Here is a 17301-nt window from a genome sequence, read left to right on the forward strand (position 1 = left end):
ACCACTGTGATTATTATTTGTCCCTGCAGGTCAAATACGAACATTTGAACATCTTGAAGAACAATCTACCCTTAATGGCCATGTACTCAATCTCCACCCAGCACAGCCAGAAGAGGACTGGCCACCCTTCATAGCCTGGTTCCTCTCTAGGTTTCTTCCTAGGTTCCTGCCTTTCTAGGGAGTTTTTCCCTAACCACTGTGCTGCTACATCTGCATTGCTTGCACTTCGTGGGATTTTAGGCTGGGTTTCTGTATACACTGCGTGCACAATTATTAGGCAAGTGAGTATTCTGATCTTATCATTATTTCTATTCACATTTTCGAACTCCAAACCATATAAACTTGAATGCTTATTGGATTTAATCATTTTCAGGTGATATGTATTTGTGTAATGAGGGAGGGTGTGGCGAAAGTGAATAACACCTTATATCAAGGTGTGCATAATTATTAGGCAGCCTCATTACCTCAGGTAAAATGGGACAAAAAAGAGATTTAACTGACACTGAAAAGCCAAACATGTAAAATGCCTTTCAGACAGATGCGACACTCTTTAAATAGCTAAACTATTGAGGCGTGACCACCGGACAATCAAACGTTTTGTTGCGAATAGCCAACTGGGGCACAAAAAATGCATGGGGAAGAAAAGGCGCAAATTAACTGCAAAAGACTTGAGAAGAATTAAACGTCAAACTACCAGGAACCCATTATCCTCCAGTGCCACCGTATTCCAGAACTACAACCTACCTGGAGTGTTCAAAAGTACAAGGTGTCAAGTGCTCAGAGACATGGCCAAGAAGACTGAAACAAGACCACCACTGAATAAGATTCACAAGTTGAAGCGTCAAGATTGGGCAAAGAAATACCTGAAGACAGATTTTTCAAAGATTTTATGGACAGATGAAATGAAAATTACTCTTGATGGACCAAATTGATGGGCCCGTGGCTGGATCAGTAATGGACACAGGGCACCACTTTAAGTCAGGTGCCAAAAAGGTGAAGGAGGGGTACTGGTATGGGCTGCTATCGTTGAGGATAAGATAGTTGGACCTTTCCGGGTTGAAGATGGACTGAAACTCAACTCCCAAACCTACTGCCAGTTTCTGGAAGATTCTTTCGTCAAACAGTGGTACAGGAAGAAGTCCTCAGCACTCTAGAAGGCCATGATCTTTATGCAGGACAATGCTCCATCACATGCATCCAAGTTCTCCACTGCTTGGCTAGCCAGCAAGGGCCTCAAAGATGCCTGAATAATGACCTGGCCCCCTTCCTCACCTGACTTAAATCCTATTGAAAACTTGTGGGCCCTTCTCAAACGTGAGATTTACAGTGAGGGAAGACAATACACCTCTTTGAACAGCATTTGGGAGGCTGTGGTTGCTGCTTCAGCGGAAATTGATCGTGAACAGATCAAGAAACTGACAGACTCCATGGATGGAAGGCTCATGGCAGTTCTTGAAAATAAGTGTGGCTATATTGGTCACTGAATATTTTTGAAAGGCCAAAAATGTTATATAATTGTCATTTTGTGTTACACTTACTCTAAAAATTGAGAATCAACAAGTGAGTTGAGAGAAATTATTTTTGTAATTTAGTTGCCTAATAATTCTGCACACTAATAGTTGCCTAATAATTGTGCACACTAATATATTTCCCTGAGAAAGACAAAACTCACTTTTCCTTTGTTAAACATTCAGGTTTGAGGTTCAATAACATTTTGGATTGACTGAGAGCATCGTGTTTGTTCAACAATAAAATTAATCCCGAGGAATACAATTTGCCTAATAATTGTGCACGCAGTGTAAGCACTTTGTGACATCTGCTGATGTAAAAAGGTCTATATAAATACAGTGGGAAGGAAAAGTATGTGAACCCTTTAGAATTACCTGGATTTCGGCATAAATTGGTCATAAAATGTTGTTCTGATCTTCATCTAAGTCACAACAATAGACGAACAGTCTGCTAAAACTAATAACACAAACAATATGTTTTCATGTTTTTATTGAACACACCGTGTAAACATTCACAGTGTAGGATGGAAAAAGTATGTGAACCCTTGGATTTAATAACTGGCAGCAATAACCTCAACCAAACGTTTTCTGTAGTTGCGGATCAGACCTGCACAACGGTCAGGAGGAATTTTGGACCATTGCTCTTTACAAAACTGTTTCAGTTCAGCAATATTCTTGGGATGTCTGGACAGACAGCCAAACATTCTCTTGCGAAATGTCTTGATAAACTTGGGACTTCCTTTTTCCGTCAGTGATAGCAAGCTGTCCAGGCCCTGAGGCAGCAAAGCAGCCCCAAACCATGATGCACCCTCCACCATAGTTTACAGTTGGGATGAGGTTTTGATGTTTGTGTGGAGAAAAAAAAGGCACAGCACAACGAGTGTTGTGTTCCCTCCAAACAACTCAACTGCAGTTTCATCTGTCCACAGAATATTTTGCCAGTAGCACTGTGGAAGATCCAGGTGCTCTTTCACGAACTTCAGACGTGCAGCAATGTTTTTTTTGGACAGCAGTGGCTTCTTCTGTGGTGTCCTCCCATGAACACCATTCTTGTTTAGTGTTTTTACGTATCGTAGACTCGTCAACAGAGATGTTAGCATGTTCCAGAGATTTCTGTAAATCTTTAGCTGACACTCTAGGATTCTTCTTAACCTCATTGAGCATTCTGCGCTGTGCTCTTGCAGTCATCTTTGCAGGACGACAGCCCCTAGGGAGATTAGCAACAATGCTGAAATTTCTAAATTTTTAGACAATATGTCTTACCATGGACTGACTTCTAGAGATACTTTTGTAATCCTTTCCAGCTTTATGCAAAGCAACAATTCTTAATTTTAGGTCTTCTGAGATCTCTTTTGTTCGAAGCATGGTTCACATCAGGCAATGTTTCTTGTGAATAGCAAACTCAAATTTTGTGAGTGTTTATGGAGCAGGGCAGCTCTAACCAAAATCTCCAATCTCGTCTCATTGATTCCACTCCAAGTTAGTTGACTCCTGACTCCAATTAGCTTTCGGAGAAGTCATTAGCCTAGAGGTTCACATACTTTGTCCAACCTACACTGTGAATGTTTACATGACGTATTCAATATAGACAAGAAAAATACAATCATGTGTGTTATTCGTTTAAGCACACTTTGTCTATTGTTGTGACTTAGATGAAGATCAGCTAAAATGTTATGTCAAATGTATGCAGAAATCCAGGTAATTACAAAGGGTTCACATACTTGTTCTTGCCACTGTACATTTGACTGATTGAATTTGACTGATATAGAAATGGAGTAAGTGCTGAAACCACAGGCATGGGCTGCTCCTCATGATATCCATTAGCAGGGTTGCCTATGGAGACTGCATACCAGTACTTTATTAAATACCAGATACCATGCATTCTTCAGGCTGTGGTGAGGGGGTTGTCTCTCCCACAACTGTTTTCACATCCAACCCTCTCTGGCAAAGCCTCATGGGGTTCCTTAAAAATGATCCATGAGGCCTATAATCTGTACTCTACTGGCCTTGACATTTAGCTCAGTAAAACTGCTACAAGTGTAGACTTTTTTGTACCAAACTGAGAATAAAATAACTACGCTCTCACTTTAACGGAACACAGTAAATAAGAACAGAGGAGGAAAAATAGGGCTGCATTCAAAAGTCGATTGAAGGTGCACAGCGGCATCTGAAACGTGCTGATTACATGCCAGCCCTTTCCCAGAAAGAGAGAGCGTGGTGAGATTTAGGATTGCATGTTTTCTAGAATCAGCAATTCAGTTCTGAAACACTAGGGATGACCTCGGGCTGCAGCACGCATCTCCAAACATCCAGATCAATGACACTCACTCTTGGCTTCTCCAATCACAACGCAGGGAGACTGCCCCACCTTTTCACTTCCACTCTATAATTCCTCTCTTACCCTGAGCAAACACACACCGAACAAAAACCCTCATCTTCATCTGAGATTGGCTTACACTTAGATCAGATTAAACTCAATAGCTATATATTTATATTTTGACCCTGAAGAATACAATAATTATTTAATCAGTAATTCAGAATGTGCAAGCCTTGCTTTGTCAGTGGGCAAAGCCAGTACCCCTGAACATTGACTCGGTACCCCCTGTAGCCCCTCTACACTTGTTGTTTTCGGCGCATGTGACAAATAAAGTTTTATTTGATTTTAGACAGCTATTTGTAGACACCAGTGTATTTCCCCTTAATAACGCCTGATAGCACATTGCTCTCTTCTAGGTCCTATTATATTGAATACTACTAAACGTCCATTTCCTCTCCATATGTTCTGTGTCCACCATGATAAGATATAAATCCCTAGGCATTTCCAACTGCGTATGTTGACTAAATTCTTATTAAAATAAAAAAAATGTCAGCTCCCATTGCAATCCACAGGATATACAGGGAGAGACAGGAAGGGGGCAGTCCGTACATTCTATTATCTGTGGGGTTGAATACCCCCCAGCGATTAGAGTCTTTGACTCTTCAGTGTGGCCTCACTAATCGCGTCACACATTGATACAAAGTTACACCACTGCCCAGAGCTTGGAGGTTAAGACGACAAGGCGTGGGGACTGGAGAAGAGAGCACTAGGGAGCGATTGGCTTTATGGCAGCTGCATCCCTCACTTAAATGGTGTCGTCTCACCCTGAAGTACATCAATTTAGGTCATTACACTTCCCTGCTCCGATGGTGTCACTGTTGGGGAACAGAGGAGACGAGGGGTGGGTTGATGGATTCAAAACGCACAGGGAGCGGTGTCTAGTGGGGAGGAGGCTGCAATAACATGCCGGTGGATGAGGCATGTTCAGAGGGAGCTGACTGGAACACACCACGGGGAGAAGGTGATTAAGTGGAAGAGGACCATGGATTTAGTCAGAACAAAGAAATAGTTGTTTTTTTCCCCACCATGCAGTCCCCTTTCAGTGCTCCTGACACATCCCCATAGCTTCAGTGTCCTGGGAGCCTGAGATAGAAAGGAAAGGAAAAACTCTGCTGTGAGCTTTAAATCCTAAACAACCCATGTGTTATTAAAAAAAAACATGAAGATGGAGGCAAAATACATAGAAGCCATTTAACAGAACGGAGAAAAATAAGTCTTTATCCCTTGATACATGGTCTACTTTGATTCAATGAACATTCCAATTTTTCAAGAGATTAAAATTTCAAATGAATGTGAACAACGTTCACACAACACAATCAGTTGGCATTACAGGAATATGAGAAAACCAGACAAATAACACGACTGCTCTTTTCATTTCAGAAAGAACTATCACAAATGAAAAAATAAAATGGGAACGGAAACAGGCGATTGTCCAGTTCAGACAGCTCAAGCCACCAATTTGAGCATATGTGACTAAAGCAGGATTACCAGATAAAATATCCTTACATAACTACCATATGCACACATCATTCTGTAAAAACAATACCAGACCAACTACATAGCAGTACCCAAAACAAAATAAAAGGCCTTTAGAGAATAGAAGCCTGGCATGAGGTTTGGCATGGAGTATAGAGGGAGCATGAGAGGGGGAACGGAGAGGGAGAGAAAGGGAAAGAGTGGGGGGAGTAAACAAAAGAGTCACCTTTAGTGTTTAATTTGGCTTGGTGCTGAGGGAGACAGGTGAGGCAGGGTTGGTTCAGTGTGGCCCCCTCCATTGTAATTGTCAGCATGCCGAGAATTCCTAAACACAACAAGCCATTATGAAAAGGGTACAGGCGACTCAGCCATTCATATAATTGAGTTGAATTGCAGCTGAAGAAAAAGTGGCGGTGGGGTCTCGTTTGTGCAGTGCCGTGGGGGTGTGAAGGAAACATTTCCACTCTCCCGCCCTCTTTCCCAGCATAACCAACAAAGCTGGTCAAGGTCACACTTCCAGTCCCCCAGCATAACCAACGAAGTTGGTCAAGGTCACACTTCCAGTCCCCCAGCATAACCAACGAAGTTGGTCAAGGTCACACTTCCAGTCCCCCAGCATAACCAACGAAGTTGGTCAAGGTCACACTTCCAGTCCCCCAGCATAACCAACGAAGTTGGTCAAGGTCACACTTCCAGTCCCCCAGCATAACCAACGAAGTTGGTCAAGGTCACACTTCCAGTCACCCAGCATAACCAACGAAGTTGGTCAAGGTCACACTTCCAGTCCCCCAGCATAACCAACGAAGAAGTTCAACATCTTAAGTTTTTTTTTTTTTAAGAATATACGGAACCAACCTCCCGTGTCAGAATTTGTCTCTGATTGTACAGTAAAATATTCATGTTGTGAAGACTGCCTTAATGCTCAGGGAGCAGAGATGGAACCCAAAGAGCTACTATAGTATGATAGACTGTGTGTGTGCGGAACAAGGCTTCAGGGTCAAGCAGCTTAATCAGCGGCAACATCTCACTCAGAGGACCATTCTTCCATTCTCGCTTCCCTTCATCTGGTCTCAATGGGTAGCCTAACTTTTCATCCCCAGGCTTCAACCACTGTCCAACTTGGGAGCACTGCTGCACTCCCATTACCAAGAGACACAGCTGGACCAGTTCTGATATCCGGGCAGCAACGCAACCTCTTCTGGAACACATTCCAGTCAAATTTAGAGACGGCTGGTGGGGACAACATGCTGTCATACTGAACCAGGTGCTGCAGCACATACCTGCAGAAGAACTAGGCCGCTCGCAACACAATCCATCAATCAGGGCAAACAAGGGAGAACAGGGATGACATGCAAAGGCTGGCCGGCTGGGGAGAAGTAGAGGGCACAGCAGAGCAACGTTCACCCACACAGACAGACCATCTGCCAGCTCTCTGTCTGTCAAGGGGGCATGGATCGAAAGAACGCCACAGAGGAATGCTGTCCTGCCGATTCTCAGAATAACCTGCTTAAAGTGTGGGGTTTTGTGTCGTTTGCCTCCCCACTGATCCCTGAAAAAAAACCTTGCCAAGTGTCTCTGGGTCCAGTGTCAGAAGCTAATGTCTTGTAGAGACCATATTAACAGCCTCCTCTGTAATTATGTGTCAAGGCTGCGTGGCTGTGATTTAGGACTACTACTTCCACTGACAAGGCTCCATCCACTATAAAGCTGGGCCATGACAAGTCAGTTCTGCAGGCCTATTTCCCATGACATCCTGATGAACTATGGGCAGAAGAGTGTGTAAGACAGTTCAATGATTCGGTATGGACACATGGACATAGCAACACTGTTGGATACCACGCTGTGCCCCCCCAACCCACTAGAACTTAAACGTTTATGTAGCCTGTGTGAGCAGAGGCCTATTTTCAGGGCTAAAACCAAAGGCAAGTAAAACTCACACTTGAGCACTGACTGTCTACTCAGCTCTATCAACCCTTTCTGCATGCAAATGCCAACCTTCTGACTGGCCTGTCACTATGAACTATCACACTGGCCTCTGCAGTTTAGTGCCACCTGGGTCCCATCAGTTTAGTGGCTGTCCTCTGCATCTTTTCTACTGCGTGAGCGTTTGTGTTTTAAAGTCCCCTCTGAGGGTTATAAAAGCTCTGAGCTGGCGGTTTGGAACGAGGCCCCTGAGAGCCAAAAGTACTGAATCAGGGACAGGTACTGAGTCAGGGACAGAGGCTTAGGCGCCCAGGTTACGGCCAGACACACCGTAGACATCACGTGCCCTGCTCTGACCTCGTATGGACTGGGGGTCATTTTTCTGTCTGAGGGCAGACAGAGACGACGCAAGTGAGGTGTTTTTCAAATGAGGGTCCACAGTACTATATTCATCATTTAGTTAAACATAACATAGCACGGAATTTGGGAAATGCTGCCCTAAGACAAAAAAATTGAAACTCTGGCATTGGGGATGTTCCTATGAGACGCAGGGTTCTAAAAACTTGACAAAAAAATAAGTCCTTCTGACATTTCCTCCTAAAACAACAATAGGAAAATAAACACAGAACAAATTGAAAGCAGGTTAAAAGACAAAAACAAAGCTACATCATAAATCAATGCACAGTGCCCTGGGCCTACCTGCCAGTGCCAGTGACCGTAAAGCAAACAATCAATTTTCTCAAAGGCCCATTTCATTAGAATTCAAAGACATGTGCACTAGAAAACAAGCCAACAGTCAAGTCAACTAATCACAATGGGGAGCATCTGTTGGTCACTACAGTAGCTGAGTGTTGGCTATGCCTCTACCAAGATAGTGGTTCAAAGGACCTGATGAGCATTGTCTGACAGCGCGTCGTATCCGCCTGCACTGATCTGTCTCGTATCTCGCAAAGGGTCATGGGATAGATCAAAAGAAGTCCGGCTACAACGGCTGTTTAACCTCACTAGGGTATGTGGGACGCTAGTCCGTGAAATAGCAGGGCGCCAAATTCAAAACAACAAAAATCTCATAATTCAAATTTCTCAAACATACAACTATTATACACCATTTTAAAGATAATCTTCTCGTTAATCCAACCACATTGTCCGATTTCAAAAAGGCTTTACGGCAAAAGCATAGCATTAGATTATGTTAGGACAGTGCCTAAACAAGAAAAAAAACACAGCCATTTTCCAAGCAAGGAGAGGCGTCACAAAAACCAGAAATACAGCTAAAATTAAGCACTAACCTTTGATGATCTTCATCAGATGGCACTTATAGGACTTCATGTTACACAATACATGTATGTTTTGCTCGATAAAGTTCATATTTATATCCAAAAACCCCATTTTACATTGGCATGTAATGTTCAGAAATGTTTTGCCTCCAAAAACCTCCGGTGAATGAGCACATCAATTTACAAAAATACATCATAAACGTTGATAAAATAAAAAAAACTGTTATTCAAAGAATTAAAGATAAACTTCTCCTTAATGCAACCACTGTGTCAGATTTCCAAAAAGTTTTACGGCGAAAGCACACTTTGCAATAATCTGAGTACAGAGCTCAGCCAAGCTATACAGTTACCCGCCAAGTTCTGGAGTCAACAAAACTCAGAAATAGTATTATAAATCTTCCCTTACCTTTGCTGATCTTCGTCGGAATGCACTCCTACTTCCACAAGAAATGTTTGTTTTGTTCGATAAACTCCATATTTATGTCCAAATACCTCCGTTTTGTTCGCGCGTTCAGATCACTATTCCAAAGGCATAATACGCGAGCACAAAACCCTAGACGAAAAGTCAAAAAGTACCATTACCATTCGTAGAAACATGTCAAACGATGTTTACAATTAATCCTTAGGGTCTTTTTATCATAAATCTTCGATAATATTCCAACCGGACAATAGCGTATTCATTAGAGGAAAAAGAAGGAACGGCACGCCTGCGTGACTGCGCAATAAACAACTCATTGGCCTCAGGCAGTCCACCTGTTGAGTCAGCTCTTATTCTCTCCCCATTCACAGTGGAAGCATGAAACAACGTTCTAAAGACTGTTGACTTCTAGTGGAAGCCTTAGGAAGTGCAAAATGAATCCTAAGTCACTGTATACTGTATAGGCAATCACTTGAAAAACTACAAAACTCAGATTTCCACACTTCCTGGATGGATTTTTCTCAGGTTTTTGCCTGCCATGTGAGTTCTGTTACACTCACAGACATCATTCAAACAGTTTTAGAACCTTCAGAGTGTTTTCTATCCAAATCTACTAATAATATGCATATCCTACCTTCTGGGCCCGAGTAGCAGGCAGTTTAATTTGGGCACGCTTTTCATCCAAAATTCCAAATGCTGCCCCCTACCCTAGTGAAGTTAACATTAAAAAATATCACCTAGGTGACCGTCTGCTGAACCCCATTTCTGCCCCATAAAAGTTTACATTTATCTGTTTTAGTTGCCACATTTTACATTTGGCAAAGAACTGTTGTGCTTCAAAACGCCATATTTTAAGTTTGACAATGGACACTAAAGCTAGCATAAATTTGTCCAACATTAGCCTGCTAGCTGGGCCAGTCACTGAAAAGATTATGCTAACAAACCAGCTACTTACTTTGTGCTGCACACACACAATGGGTGTGTTAGTGAATTCGCTCTGTGCGTTCGTAAATTCAGAGCATTGTCAGATTGTCTGTCTGTTTGTAAATTGAGTGTTTTGCTCTCGGAGCGTTCAGAGCGCACACTGGACACTCCGGCCGAGGAGTAGGGTTGATCCGAGCGTTCTGACCTCACAACGGCAGTCAAGCACCCAAGCTACCTGGCTAATGTTGGTGACTAACTCTGCTGCTGGCAACAATTTAACTACGCTTTTTTTGCAGATATTTACTAACAGCGGCCATATTCAACAGGTGTGGAGCGTTTGTAAATTCATCAGTTATTCTGCGCTCTAGCACGCTCAGACGAGAGTGCTCTGAAATCAGAGTAGATAGTGAATTTACGAAGTAGAGCTAACTAGCTACAGTAAAACTTCTAACAATAGCCAGAGCTTTTAATGGCTTAATTTTTTTTTTTTAACAAATTCTTAAAAAAAATAAAAAAATAAAAAAAAAATATGGAAATAAAAAAAATAAATAAATAAATAAATAAATAAAACATTTTTTTTTTTATTTGTTTTTTTTTTTCATCGCTAAACAGGCGCTTATTTGTGCCAGGCTTCTATTTCCTTAATGCACACAGCTTCTGCTCATTTGCATAGTTAGTTAATTGTTTAATCCCAGCATTTTCATTTCCTGCACTAATGTGTTACCCTTTACACACAGTGTCACATTTCTTTTGTCTTAGTATGCCGGTTCTGTACTCACGAAGTTGGCAATTGTTTTTTGTGCTTGCCAGTTAGCTAGCAGTTCTCAGCTATTAGCAGCCAATGGCTAGCAGTTTCTTACTGCCGATAAAAACTGATTGTCATAATGTTTTCGAGTCATTACTGAATTAAACATTAAAGCCAGTAAACAATGTATGTTAACCTCAAACAATTTAGACAGCATTTTTTTTTAAAACATTTATATTTTATTGAACCTTTATTTATCTAGGCAAGTAAGTTAAGAACAAATTCTAATCTACAATGACAGCCTACTGGGGACAGTGGGTTAACTGCCTTGTTCAGGGGCAGAACGACAGATTTGTACCTTGTCAGCTCGGGGCTTTGATCCAGCAACCTTACTAGTCCAACGCTCTAACCACTAGGCTACCTGAGTTTATATGAAGTTTAACAGAATGTCAGAACTATACTGAAAAAATATATTAACTCAACATGTAGGGTGTTGGTCCCGTGTTTCATGAGCTGAAATAAAATGTTAAAAAATCCAAAAACAACAAAAAAAATATTTCTCTCAAATGTTGTGCACAAATTTGTGCAAATCCCTGATAGTGGCAATTTATCATTTGCTAAGATAATCCATCCACCTGACAGGTGTGGCATATCCCCTATATTCCCTTACCCTCCCCCCAAAAAAGATATAGATGTACTATTGTAAAGTGGTTGTTCCACTGGATATCATAAGGTGAATGCACCAATTTGTAAGTCGCTCTGGATAAGAGCGTCTGCTAAATGACATAAATGTATATCAAGAAGCTGATTAAACAGCATGATCATTACACAGGTGCACCTTGTGCTAGGGACAATAAAAGCCCACTACAGTGTGCAGTTTTGTCACAACACAATGCCACAGATGTCTCAAGTTGAGGGAGTTCGCAATTGGCATGCTGACTGCAGGAATGTCCACCAGAGCAGTTGCCAGACGCCTTCGTCGTCATTTTAGAGAATTTGGCAGTATGTCCAACCTGTCTCACAACCGCAGACCACAGGTAACCATGCCAGCACAGGACCTGGCTTCTTCACCTGCGGTATCATCTGAGACCAGCCACCCGAACAACTGATGACACCGCGGGTTTGCACAAACTAAGGATTTTTGCACAAACTGTCAGAAACAGTCTCTGGGAAGCTCATCTGCCTGCTCTTCATCCAAACCAGGGTCTTGACCTGACTGCAGTTCAGCGTTGTAACTGACTTCAGTGAGCAAAGGCTCACCTAAGATGGCCACTAGCACACCGGAGAAGTGTGCTCTTCACAGATTAATCCCGGTGTCAACAGTACCGGACAGATAGACAGCGTGCATGGCAGTATGTGGACGAGCGGTTTGCTGATGTCAACGTTGTGAACAGAGTGCCCCATGGTGGCGGTGGGGTTATGGTATGGTCAAGTATAAGCTACGGACAACAAACACAATTGCATTTTACCTATGGCAATTTGAATGCACAGAGATACCGTAACGAAATCCTGAGGACCATTGTGGTACCATTTATCCGCTGCCATCACCTCATGTTTCAGCATGATAATGCACGGCCCCATGTTGCAAGGATCTGTACTCAATTCCTGGAAGTTGAAATGTCCCACCATGTTTGGGATGCTCTGGATCGATATGTACAACAGCGTGTTTCAGTTCCTGCCAATATCCAGCAACTTTGCACAGCCATTGAACAGGAGTGGGACAACATTCCACTGGTCACAGTCAACAGCCTGATCAACTCTATGCGAAGGAGATGTGTCGCGCTGCATGAGGCAAATAGTGGTCACACTAGATACTGACTGCTTTTATGATCCACGCCCCTACCTTTTTTTTTTTTTAAGGTATCTGTGACCAACAGATGCATATCTGCATTCCCAGTCATGTGAAATCCATAGATTAGGACCTAATGAATTTATTTCAAATTACTGATTTGATTATATGAACTGTAACTCAGTAAAATGTTTGAAACTGTTGCATGTTGCGTTTATAAACAGTTGAAGTTTACATACACCTTAGCCAAATACATTTAAACTCAGTTTTTCACAATTCCTGACACTTAATCCTAGTAAAAATGCCCTGTCTTTGGTCAGTTAGGATCCCCACTTTAAGAAGGTGAAATGTAAGAATAATAGTAGAGAATGATTTATTTCAGCTTTTATTTCTTTCATCACATTCCCAGTGGGCCAGAAGTTTACATACACTCAATTAGTATTTGGTAGCATTGCCTTTACATTGTTTAACTTGGGACAAACGTTTTGGGTAGCCTTCCACAAGCTTGGGTGAATTTTGACCCATTCCTCCTGACAGAGCTGGTGTAACTGAGTCAGGTTTGTAGGCCTCCTTGCTCACACACACTTTCAGTTCTGCCCACAAACTTTCTATAGGATTGAGGTCAGGGCTTTGTGATGGCGACTCCAATACCTTGACTCTGATGTCCTTAAGCCATTTTGCCACAACTTTGGAAGTATGCTTGGGGTCATTGTCCATTTGGAAGACCCATTTCCAACCAAGCCTTAACTTCCTGACTGATGTCTTGAGATGTTGCTTCAATATATCCACATCATTTTCCCTTCCTCATGATGCCATCTATTTTGTGAAGTGCACCAGACCCTCCTGCAGAAAAGCACCCCCGCGCTTCACGGTTGGGATGGTGTTCTTCAGCTTGCAAGCCTCCCTCCCTTTTCCTCCAAACATAATGGTCATTATGGCCGAACAGTTCTATTTTTGTTTCATCAGACAAGAGGACATTTCTCCAAAAAGTGCGATCTTTGTCCCCATGTGCAGTTGCAAACCATAGTCTGGCTTTTTTATGGCGTTTTGGAGCAGTGGTTTCTTCCGTGCCGAGCGGCCTTTCAGGCTATGACGATATACTGTTTACTGTGGACAGATACACTTGTACCCGTTTCCCCCAGCATCTTCACAAGGTCCTTTGCTTTTGTTCTGGGATTGAGGTGCCCTTTACGCACGATAGTATGTTCATCTCTAGGAGACAGAACGCGTCTCCTTCCTGAGCGGTATGACAGCTGTGTGGTCCATTGGTGTTTATACTTGCGTACCATTGTACAGATGAACGTGGTACCTTCAGGCGTTTGGAAAGTGCTCCCAAGGATGAACCAGACTTGTGGAGCTCTACAATATTTTGTCTGAGGTCTTGGCTGATTTCTTTTGATTTTCCCATGATGTCAAGCAAAGAGGCACTAAGTTTGAAGGTAGGCCTTGAAATACATCCACAGGTACACCAATTGACTCAAATGATGTCAATTAGCCTATCAGAAGCTTCTAAAGCCATGACATCATTTTCTGGAACTTTCCAAGCTGTTTAAAGGCAGGGTCAACTTAGTGTGTGTAAACTTCTGAACCACTTGAATTGTGATACAGTGAATAATAAGTGAAATAATCTGTCTGTCAACAATTGTTGGAAAAATGACTTGTGTCATGCACAAAGTAGATGTCCTAACCGACTTGACAAAACTATAGCTTGATAACAAGAAATTTGTGGAGTGGTTGAAAAACGAGTTTTAATGACAACAACCTATTTGTATGTAAACTTCCAACTTCAACTGTATTTTTGTTCAGTGTAGCTAGCTAACGTTACAACAGTAAGCTAAGCAGATGATCAAGTTGAAGTCATTGCACTGGAGACTGACGTCCTAGCACATCATTTATGTAAGAGAAAGCCATCGCTTAGTTTTTATTTTCTCACAACGGCAAACTATTAAATCACTGTCACATTTGAAAATAATTTTGCTAGTTATTCTGCCTATTTCATGAAGAGTCATACGAGAGCGCAGTGATTATGTTTCCATTGTTGAATGGTAGATACTCGGGAGTATTCAAATACTTAATATAAAACTTCCACATCCTACAAGACAGATCGGTTGAGGGACGAGCGTTGCGTAGGAGTAACGCCATCTGACGTAAGACGATGTCTCATGAGGTCTTAAATATGCATAATTTGACAAAAGGTCTGTCTGCCCTGACTGGCTAATCATTCTCCAGGTTGAAGCAGCCTTGCAGGTGTTGTGAGTTAGTCCCAGCACAGTAAATGGCTCTAGGAGATGCCTTTCTCACATATTAATTATTAAATTCTGCCAAATGCTTTCAATTATTCATGAAAGTTCATAATTCATTCTCCTCCACTTCTTCCCTAACGTACAGAAGGTGAAGAAAATGTAAACTTGTTGAAATACACAAAATGCCTATGAGCCAAATGCCATTTCTTTCAGTAATGAAGTACACATGAATAGTCAAAGATCTTACATGTGTAGTACAAAAAGTACTATAACTTTGTATTTGTTCACAAAGGACATCTCTTTGAGAACTAATAAACTCAAAGCAAATCCATCTTGAGCAGCTAGACAGATCAAGTACCGTGGGCAACAGTGGCCCAAATGGGCAAGTTCCTCCGACTCCTCTATTTTAGTTCCTCATTTTGAAAAAGTCAACCCATTTGCACTGGAAACCCAATATTGTACTTCCTGCATTCGATGCGATCCAATATCGGTGCGAACTTCGAACCCAAGTTGACAGGGGATCTTTTGTGTTAAATTAGCAAGATAAAGCCCCCAAGGTTGGAATGCCCGCTGAACAGGATGCTACTAGCATACCACTGGTACACAATCCAAACCGCAAGTGACAGATACAGGCACTTCCACCTCTCACTTAAGCACAGGGTGCTTTGTCTTATTAGGGGAGGGAGGCCGAGTGTCCACTCTTCGCCCCTTGTTTCAGTGCTGAATGCTCCTCCAGGAGACCTGCCACCTCCACCATCCAAATCAGTCCCCCTCCCACCCAGGATGACAGTAAGCCTTGTCCGAGACAGAATGTGGCAGGAGGTAACCTCTCTCCTGTTTCTGGAGCGTGAGGGAGCTTGATGCTTTCTTTGTCCATTAAAATATCAAATTGATCAGAAATACAGTGTAGACATTGTTAACGTTGTAAATTACTATTGTAGCTGGAAACGGCTGATTGTTAATGGAATATCTACATAGGCGTACAAAGGCCCATTATCAGCAACCATCACTCCTGTGTTCCAATGGCACGATGTGTTAGCTAATCCAATTTCATCATTTTAAAAGTATAATTGATCATTAGAAAACCTTTTTGCAATTATGTTAGCACAGCTGAAAACTGTTGTTCTGATTTAAAGAAGCAATAAAACTGGCCTTCTTTAGACTAGTTGAGTGTCTGGAGCATCAGCATTTGTGGGTTCGATTACAGGCTCAAAATGGCCAGAAACAAAGTCCTTGTCTCTGAAACTCGTCAGTCTACTCTTGTTCTGAGAAATGATGCCTACTCCATGCGAGAAATTGTCAAGAAACTGAAGATCTCATACAATGACGTGTACTGCTCCCTTCACAGAACAGCGCAAACTGGCTCTAACCAGAATAGAAAGAGTGGGAGGTCCTGCTGCACAACTGTGCAAGAGGACAAGTACATTAGTATGTTTAGTTTGAGAATCAGACGCCTCACAAGTCCTCAACTGGCAGCTTCATTAAATAGTACCCGCAAAACCCCAGTCTCAACGTCAACAGTGAAGAGGTGACTCCGGGATGCTGGCCTTCTAGGCAGAGCTGCAAAGAAAAAGCCATATCTCAGACTGGCCAATAAAAATAAAAGATTAAAAGATGGGCAAAAGAACACAAACACTGGACAGAGGAAGTCTGCCTAGAAGGCCAGCATCCCGGAGTCACCTCTTCACTGTTGATGTTGAGACTGGTGTTTTGCGGGTACTATTTAATGAATCTGCCAGTTGAGGACTTGTGAGGCGTCTGTTTCTCAAACTAGACACTAATGTACTTGTCCTCTTGCTCAGTTGTGCACCAGGGCCTCCCACTCTTTCTGTTCTGGTTAGAGCCAGTTTGCGCTGTTCTGTGAAGGGAGCAGTACACAGTGTTGTACGAGATCTTAAAAAAATATATAATAATAACATTAACAATGTCTACTCTGTATTTCTGATCAAATTGATGTTAATGTAGCATTTTTTTTAACTTTTCTTTCAAAACAAGGACATTTCTAAGTGACCCCAAACTTTTGAATGGTAGTGTACATCCCCTGAACAGGATGCTTGTTAGGATAAAAGACAAGTTCTTACCCTTTTCCAAACGGTGGGGGGGAGGGGGTTCTCTTCCTTAAAAAAAAATCTCCAGCCACAGTGCGGTGGTACTCTCTCTTCTGAAAGAGCATCAGATATGAACAGGCTTCAGGTCAGGTCAGAGGACCCTTGTATATTTGGTGATATAGACTAATGTTCCTCACAGACACACCAGACAGGCACGCCTAGAAAAACACAGAAGAAGACATTTATTAAATGAGATGTATGCATGAACAAAAGAGGTCCTCTGTAGCTCAGTTGGTAGACTTTGAAACTTGCAACGGCAGAATAGTGTGTTCGATTTTCAGGGACACCCATACGTAAAAACTTTTCGCAGGCATGACTGTACGTTGCTTTGGATAAAATCATCTGCTAAGTGGCATATTATATTAGAAGAGTCTGGAGCATACAGAGCAACACTGGTTTAAGAGTAAAGCGCCATTGTAGATCATTATGAAGCAAGAGGGGTTAGCCTACACACCACCAGTCATGCTAATTGTGGGCTTGGACGACACGGCATACCTTGTATCAGATTGAACA

The 17301-nt window shown here is 42.2% G+C and overlaps 1 protein-coding gene across 5 annotated transcripts in view; it reads right to left on the reverse strand.

Moving 5' to 3' along the window:
• LOC106563726 (bifunctional heparan sulfate N-deacetylase/N-sulfotransferase 1) overlaps nucleotides 1-17301 on the reverse strand; it is a 136407-nt gene that overhangs the window by 89815 nt on the left and 29291 nt on the right. For 2 of the 5 annotated variants that reach the window (XM_014129547.2, XM_045690147.1), the window contains exons 2-3: nucleotides 16762-16946; nucleotides 5588-5686 (exon numbers count right to left, since the gene is read on the reverse strand). The exons of 1 other annotated variant lie outside the window; for it this stretch is intronic. The gene's annotated coding sequence lies outside the window, so the exon portion shown is untranslated. The remainder of the gene's footprint in view (nucleotides 1-5587; nucleotides 5687-16761; nucleotides 16947-17301) is intronic. 2 more of the 5 variants (XM_045690149.1, XM_014129545.2) reach the window with 1 other exon arrangement.

This window comes from Salmo salar, chromosome ssa11 (genome assembly GCF_905237065.1).
Source record: "Salmo salar chromosome ssa11, Ssal_v3.1, whole genome shotgun sequence".
In the NCBI taxonomy this organism is placed as follows: Eukaryota; Metazoa; Chordata; class Actinopteri; order Salmoniformes; family Salmonidae; genus Salmo; species Salmo salar.